General features: G+C 34.6%; 1 long non-coding RNA gene across 1 annotated transcript; it reads left to right on the forward strand.

The window, feature by feature from the left end:
- Positions 1 to 3,002: 3,002 nt before the first annotated feature.
- Positions 3,003 to 7,828, forward strand: LOC143237444 (uncharacterized). The gene is made up of 2 exons (XR_013020072.1): positions 3,003 to 3,522; positions 7,436 to 7,828. It is a non-coding gene; the product is annotated as an uncharacterized LOC143237444 (long non-coding RNA).
- Positions 7,829 to 8,609: the final 781 nt, after the last annotated feature.

The following is an 8,609-nucleotide window of genomic DNA, read 5'->3' on the forward strand; positions in this document are numbered from 1 at the left end:
TACGGTAACAGCATGGTACTAACACTACTGCAAGTCCTCTACGTCGAGGTTAGCTGTGGGCTAGTGAGGGCGTGTTTGGACTGTGAATCCAAAGGTTTTTTATTCTTATTTTGAGGCCATGGTTGAGCAGTAAAAGTAGCTATCCAATCAGATATAAATAACTCAAGGCAGACTCGTTGAATCGTTTAACTAATATAAAACGTGACACGCTTTTACGCTCTGACACACTTCCACACTCCGTAGACTTCTTTTGGTAAATAATACTATATGGATGTGACGTAAGGAGTTTCTAATAAAAATAAGTTTTCTTTTATAACATTACATCAACTAAACAGTTATATGTCATGAAGTAATATGTAATGATGGCTAATGTGACGAGATCAAAACGCAAACACATAAATTGTACTTCTAATTAGTCAAGTAATATATATATACTTTGTAAGCATTCATACAATGCAAGTGTCAGTGTACGTGTATATACACATGCAAGATATCATGGAAATAAATTATTTATTGTAAAATATATAGGATTACAGTATGAGAACACAGTATCATGAAAGACATTCTTTCATCATAAAACGACTAATTTTTGTACAGTGATTCATTCTAATGTTATATTCACATTGTCTTCCAGCTGTTTCATATTATGTCCATCATTATCGGACTTGCCTTATTTTCAAAAAGACATCACAGTTAAGTGTCTGAAACACTGTTGAAATTGAACAACTGTTTTTGTTCTTCCGGCGACATTATTCAAGCGTTCCAGACACGTTTAACGTCCATAGATTTGAATAGTGTAAGGGTGGTCGTAACTTCCCTCTGTTGTTTTGGTGGTCTTAGGAGTCGTAACCTTTCCCTGTTCCTTTGGTGATCAGGGGTGGTCAAAGAGTGTAGTATTCTCTCCATGTCCCTTCGGCAGTCAGAAGGGATCCTAACCTTCACCTTCCCTTCGATTCCCGCGCCACAGATTGATTGTTGTTTAAAATGTAATGAGAAAAGTGTGTTATGTTAATGAATGTAACCTTTCAGATTCTCTAATTACTTATTTCACAAAAGTATAAACAGACTTTCTGTGGTCAACGCAAGTCAAGGCGTAGTTTTGTAAAATGATAAAGCTTGTCGTACCTGTTGAAACTAATTATTCTGATGCATGTTTCAATCCTTGATATTTCCTGCCTTTCTGTTTCCGTGTGTTTGAAACACCAGAAAGAGATGACTCCAGTATCTCAGCAGTAACACTAAACGCCAGGTTTCGGATACCAGTAGTTGACGCAGCATAGATGGGTTTAGGGGAATACCAGTCCTTAAAAAGTCAAAAAACATACATATTTTATATATGTAACACCATTATAAGAGGCCTAGTCGTATTTTTTTAGTTTCTGGCTCCAGCTGTGTTAATTTGCCTTGAATAGACAAAACTGCAGTCCACAACAGTGGGTACAGTAATAGAAGAATGCATTAGGCCTCTACGTCACAGAAGGAATTTAAAATTTTATATTTGGTGAACAAAAATGTGTAATACATACAACACAAATAGGTCATTGTGTAGCTCTGAGCTTAACAACAAATCAGAAACTAAAAATTTACAAAATGCTATAAATTCATCGAAATTCTGCGAGATATAAACATCATTATTGTAAACTCCTTACTTCTATTCACAGCATTATTGGAAGTTGTGTAAAAAGTACTCCACTGGAGTTAGTTGTTCTTCACTATTGGCAAGGCACATATTTTTTAACATCGTTATATTTTCATGACGCATAATAAGTATCGTCATCGAATTTGAGTAGTGTCATCAAAACTGTAACGTTTTTTGTTCTTCTATTTGACTTCTCAGTTACTGTAATATGACATCAAGCAGCGCCATGTTTTTACGAGTTGTTTGCGAAGCCCAGAATTCTGAAGTTTCAAAGCTTTTCAACCGAATTTATTTTTAGGGCAGAGGTATAAAATGTTAATAAATCCACTCGGTTATATTTCGGGCATAAAATGTGTAAGCCAGTTTCAGGTCACTTTATTTTTCTCTCTGAATAATACTTGATTGGCATATATAGAAACCAGACCGAAGCATGAAGCCACACCCACTATTATGATGGTTCAGATGTGAGATTTTTACTGAATGCGGACGTATATAAGTGTATATAAGATTTCTGTCAAGCTGAATGTTATTTCTTGCATTGTGAGAGTGTTACCACGTGTTGGTAACTGAGACCTTTTTCAATCACGATGAGTGTCGGGTCGATGAAAATAAATGTACGTCACTAATATATTAACATTGTATTTTGATTGAAACAATTAAAGGAATTAGTTTCCTGTAATAATAAAAAAATATGTCCAGGCGTGTGTTAATAGGTAGGCAAATAACGATTTATGAGCATAAATAGGAATTTTATTTATGGTGAAACATATTAGGTTGAGGAATAATTCGTGAGCGTTTTTAAATAATTTCATTCAAGCATTACATGCAAGACTATACAATACTTCAATGCATGAACACATTACACCCAAAACATTTATTATGATACTTTATTTCATGTAATACCTAGGTATATAGTATGCATTGTTTTAAACGAAATTGCAAGAAATTAAATGCGAAAAGCAGATGGTGTCGAAAATGCTCGATTTTGTCCACTTGACATTCCATTTAATGAGCTGAAAATGAAAGCAAAAATTAAAGACATATGAAAATCAAACACACCATCTATTGGAGCAAAAAATTATCTACCAAATGACATGAAATATTTTGCGAAAGCGTTTCATTTATGAATATATTTGTTTAACTTGACAAAACGCTCACGAATTATTCCTCAACCCAATAATTATGCTAATAAATCGTGTTTTACCTACCTTTTATTATATTAGCATAATGTGCTTAGGACTTAAGAGCATGATATTTAAACAGGAAGTACAAGAACATTACGACTGGTAAAGCACAAAAAAACTATTTCTTCATACCTTACTAAGTTAGAGGTTGCGCGCACCAGTAGACACTTGGAGAGAGATATCGAGCTTGCAGGATGCAAGCGCTAAGTATAGAGAAATCGACCAACGGTGCGGGTTGTCTGCCTCAGTACACTTTAAAATGTTGACTCATTTTCTGTGCTGCAGAGGGCGCTTTTAGCGGAATCTGGAACGGTAACTGCAGGGAAGCTTTCGCTGTGGAGTCTATATGCTATCTCCCCAGACTGCGTCAGTGGATGGTTTGAAGACAAGGATCAAATAAACATCCGTAGCTATAAGTGCCCTGAATTGCAAAGTTTAATGGGTTGTGGCACCTTTCTCGGACAGAAATCATTTGAACAGGAAATTGATAATATATGGTGCAGTGAAAATTTGGTTTTTGGTGCGACCACATGATATTCATTTTTAAACGTTTTAAATATGTTCGACTGTATTGGGGAAACGGCGGACTCGTGAGCGACTTTGTGTGACTTGAAGATATGGTAGTGACTTCCTTCGCAAAATATTTCCGTGCGCGTGATGCGGAAATGAATGGGAATCATCATGAATATTGATGTAAATGTAAGCAGTCTCCATTCTACTAGTGTAGTGTACTTATACAATATTCTGGCAAACGATGCTTTAGTGATGTAAAGTGTGTATTTTCTGTTTAAAAACCTGGAAGAAGCTGTGTGTTAGTTCAGGTTCTAGCCATCACGAAACACGAAAACTTGAATCGTTTTCATGAGATGGAATCAACTGTGTTTCTACAACGTCTGAACCTAAATATATCAGAGTGTCTTGAGTAATTTTTGTAATATTCTTTGGATATTTTCTCATTAATAATTAGACTGAACTAGAACTCTATACTCGGTGCTGCCAGCCCCAGGTTTATGCGTAGCATTAAAATCTTTCTATGATACATTTCGTTAGTTCTCTCTTGTTTGTATGACATACTTTTTTCCACTTTGTTTTCTATGTATGCCCAGTTCTAACTGAAAAGAACAGTTGATACATTGTGATCTGAATGAAGATGATATAAGGATGTCTCTACAATCAATTCGTGTCTTGTAATGTTGTTGTGTACACAAAATATTATTACTGAAGCAACAACAAAAATAAGATTTATCACGTGTGATGTTAGTAACCTCCTTTTAGTGATTGAAACTACAAGCTGTACCTACAGAAGTTCTCTGTTTTTGTTTTGTTTTTTGCGAGCCCGATTAACTTTACAATATCGCATTAATAAAGGAGGAATTGGTAATTACAAAAAACAGTAAGAAAACTGTCATTGGCCACCAGTGTTTCGGATATGATATTTTTTTGCTCTTGTGCACGGTGCTGGTTGTGTTTTTACGTTTTATTAGAAATAGACGTTTGTCTTGTGAAAGACATCTGCTATGCTGACTGGCGCTGAAGGTTTCTACGTCACAATACTTAGTGTTTGATACTCCTTAACTATTTATCTTCCTTTGATTCAGTAGGTATGCTGTAGGTAACCCTGTGTTGATTCTTGGATGGACTCCCGCGAGTACATCACCTCAGAGGACTGTGAATGTGAACATAGTTTCATCCACAATATCCCACCGCCCCTTCCGCCACCTCCAGATGAATGCGCTCCTAGATATAAAGAGCCTTCGCTGTTCGCTAAGGCTAAACAATACCGGCAGAGCAAGGCGTGGTTTGGCCTCAGTACTATTGCAATCACGCTTATTGCTGTCTTTATCGTCGGATTTATTGTTTTGTCGCCTATTTTCCACTACTTTATGTAGCATCGATAGGCCGTAGCGTATACTTAGACATTTCAGTAATTATAAAATTAACTTTTAAAAACAGTGTTTTTTAATACTGGTGAGCTTTTCTGAAAAAAAATTACACAACGTGAAATAAAAATTACTTGGGACTGTGAAACCGGGAACAAGCGTGTTATTTAATGGAAAGCATGAAACCTAAGCGTATTTGAAGCCCAATAGCATCAAAGTCTGTCTTTCTTTGTCATTGTTAATGTTTTCCTCCTATTAATAAAATTTCCTCATATCTTCACATATTTTTACCTCTACTTTCTCAATCATAGTCATACGTATTGTACTTCCTTTGTGTTTATTATTTTAGTGCAGTGGGTACATCTAATCTGCATTTTAGATAATAAAACGGAATTACACCCATTGTTCCTGCCCTTCCTTCCCCCTTAGTGCCATAAAGTTCACGTACAGTATTAGAATATGGAAAATTTAATTCAACCTTTCGCTGTATTTATTCTATTATCTAAACTTATCATTTGTCAAATGTTAACTACGTTCAGGGTGAATCGTGTATATCGGAATAAACACGTTTCAAGAAAACAGATCGTATAATGATGTGCTATTTTCGTTTTGTAACCGTATTATTATTTGTACAGTTTTTCATTAGTTACGTATGGCAACGCTGTAACGCACGTTATCAATGCGTACATCTTTTGATAGCCGACGTCCCGTCCAATTTCTCGTTGAAGGATGCGGGCATCGTGAACGTTTTTGTAAAAACAAGAAAACCGTAAGTCAAATATGTTTCAAACATTGTGGATGAAGTTAACTCACGAACGTTTAAAGCCCAACCAAATTAGAAAATAAGTAACACTTTAAGACAGGTATACTGAAATATCTGGTAGATTTTCATCACTGAAACTTATCCAGAACAACATTATTAATATTGTAACTGGAACTGTTATGTTACAGTACTTGTATGAACGAGTTAAATAGCCTTCAGCGCTTAAACTGAATAACAAGTTATCGTTTGATATTAAAATATTATATTTTCAGAGCTCAGAAGCTCTGGAATAGTCTCTGATAATTACCGAGAATGTAACAGGTGACATGTCCAAACAAGCAAGTTTTTTCTTAGCTCCTCGCTACCTGTTGGTATCATTAAGTTTTAAACCGTGTAGAAAGGACATTTATCCAAACAATCTGGCTTGTTAAGCTTAATTTAAATGTGTTCTCTGAGTATCTGGATCTTAATATGTGTAAATATGTGTTGGATTTTTAAAGTGAATTAAAATTAAGAAAGAATAATAACGAATGTGCCATCAAAGTCACTTCATTTTTTTAGTCACCAACTTTTGATTAATAAATGAAACGCGCGCTCTAATCGTTCCACATAATATGCATTGTATGTTAATATACATTTATAAATTCACACTGTTACTTAACACAGAGGTTGAAGAATAAAACGTTGAGTAGGTTTTGTGTCTCAAAAACTAATTACAACCTTCGCTTGTGTGAACAAATAAATATTAAAACGAAATAATGAATACAATATTCGTGTTAATGTGAATCTGTAGAAAGTTAGACCTGTTTAGCAAACCAGTGTGAATCTATGAAAATAGAGGTCTTACTTAGCATGAAAAAAAACAACGTTTAAATTGATATGTTTCGATCAGTTACCCAGAGAGCTCGCCTTGAAGCTAGCGAAACAAAACAAGCACTATATGGTTTGCGAAACGAGTACTCTTGATACGTAAAACAGTAAATGTAATCACTAAAAACATGATCTTACTATTGCGATTATACCCGTTATACTCGTATAATGATGATTTCCCTAACACAAGTACTTTTTTCTTTTTGAAACATGTAACCACATTGTACAGTGGATAAAGTGCCACTCAGTGTAGTGCTATATATTTGTTTTGTGAACTGTGTGAAACGCTATGACTCAATCAAATTTCTGGATTTTAAGGTAAACAAAGTAAACACTGTAAAGGAACCAATGCCAGCGGTGGTATGCACTAAACGCTCAGATTGGCACACACACTTTCTTGCATGTAGCGAGTATGCTTAGCAAGCTCAATCCGCAGTTAAAAGTTGTACAGATTAACTGACAATCGGTTGTGTTTCACATCTATATGTGTTCCAACTGCATAACTGTAACTCAGTTGTCTCTAAGTTCTTTTGGAAGTTATTTCCTTATCGAAGATAAATGTTACTTTTTGTCATCCAGCTCATAATACGCATAAAACATTTTTTAAGGACGATCAATCAAGTTGGATATTTCAGGATATAAACCTTAAACTTATACGAAATGTTCTGTTGGAAAACTCTACTATTAAATCGGTTGAAAGGTTATTGAAAGGTTCACTGTCTTAAAAAGTTATCTTTCCATATTACATAACTAATCCGAAGAACAGTAGAATATTCTGATGCTTGTTTGGCATTTTGCCGACTTACTCATGCGGTGCTTTTCGTGAGAAAAATAAATAAGAAATGGATATTAATCTTCCATATAAAAATAACGTTTGTACATACGACTTGAATCACTGTTGATATATGAATTCTAACCAGTGCGGGATTAACGTTGGGGCTGACAGGTCAGCAACCAGAGGCCCCATGGATTTTAAGTCCCCACTGACCTTGAAATGTTATTTTAAAATCCATACAATTCTATCGACGGTCTCTCAATATGATAAACACGTCTCTTATCCTAACTGTATGATTCATGTGCTATATATTTTTTTTTACAGTGTGTCATGAAACGAGAGAATCGGACGTAGTGTATAAACATTGGAAAGCAACAGTTTGCTCAAAATATTTGTGCTAGCTATGAACCTGCAAACATATGAGGCATATAGTAAACATTTGTTTTATGGAATTCCATATGTGTTTTTGAAGTACTTGAAATTTCAAAAACTCGGGAAACTTGTACAAAGTTGAAAATAATTTTGGTTTGATGAATGTAACAAGAGTAGCCTGATATAACGAAAATCTTTGCTCTTATGTCTTTATTAAAAAATATTATGAACAGCTATTCTATAATACTCATTAGTTCATCAGATCGAAGATTGTAGCTGTATTGTTTTATCGTATGTGTGATATGCTGAAATAATTGTTTTTCTAATAAACTTTGTTGTGGAGCACACTAGTAGTGTTTATTTGATGCAGTAGCTTCCTTCAGTGTACCAAGTATCATCTTGGTCTCATACTATTATCATTAGTAGTTTATAATTTATGAAATGTTGTAGAACAAAGACAGATGCTAACTAAACACAACCTCTATCAGACACATTTCTAGGAATCTCTTGTATTTATTTTAATATTTTGAATTAGCATCTGATTACAATATTAAATATCACAAGTTTCTTTCCACAGAAGTCTTGAAGAGGTGTGGATGAGAAAACACTTCGCACGCTCTCCCTATGGCGTACTTTAATCCGGCCACACAAGAACTGTCTCAGACAAGCTGTCATCCTCCTCTAGCTTAGTGAGGATGGTCGCTTGCCCCTTTAGAAAAAAATGAATTCCCTGGTGAATATATTGGATATAAATACTTGTTATGTTTTGACAGTTGAATTAGAGAAAGCTTCTAATGGTATCATTTAAATCTAAGCATTTTATGTTTAAGTACTTCTGATCAGACTAAAATCTGTAGAGAAACTGACAGATAATACAGATTTACCATTGTAGCACGGTAAAGTTTAAGTAATATGCGTTGTTTTATTTATTTACTTTTAATTAAACAAATGATTTCATATTTTTAAAGGTTATTTTAACTTCTTTTTTAATCACAAAACACATTAAAACTGTTTGATAAAGCTCCTGTTCATATTAAATGTATTCGATAAGGGAAATCTCAGTTTGAGAGTATAGTAAACATTTTCAGTTGATAAATAGATAAACCAGACAAGAAACTCAAAGCAG

This window comes from Tachypleus tridentatus, chromosome 13, assembly GCF_004210375.1.
Source record: "Tachypleus tridentatus isolate NWPU-2018 chromosome 13, ASM421037v1, whole genome shotgun sequence".
NCBI classification, from domain to species: Eukaryota; Metazoa; Arthropoda; class Merostomata; order Xiphosura; family Limulidae; genus Tachypleus; species Tachypleus tridentatus.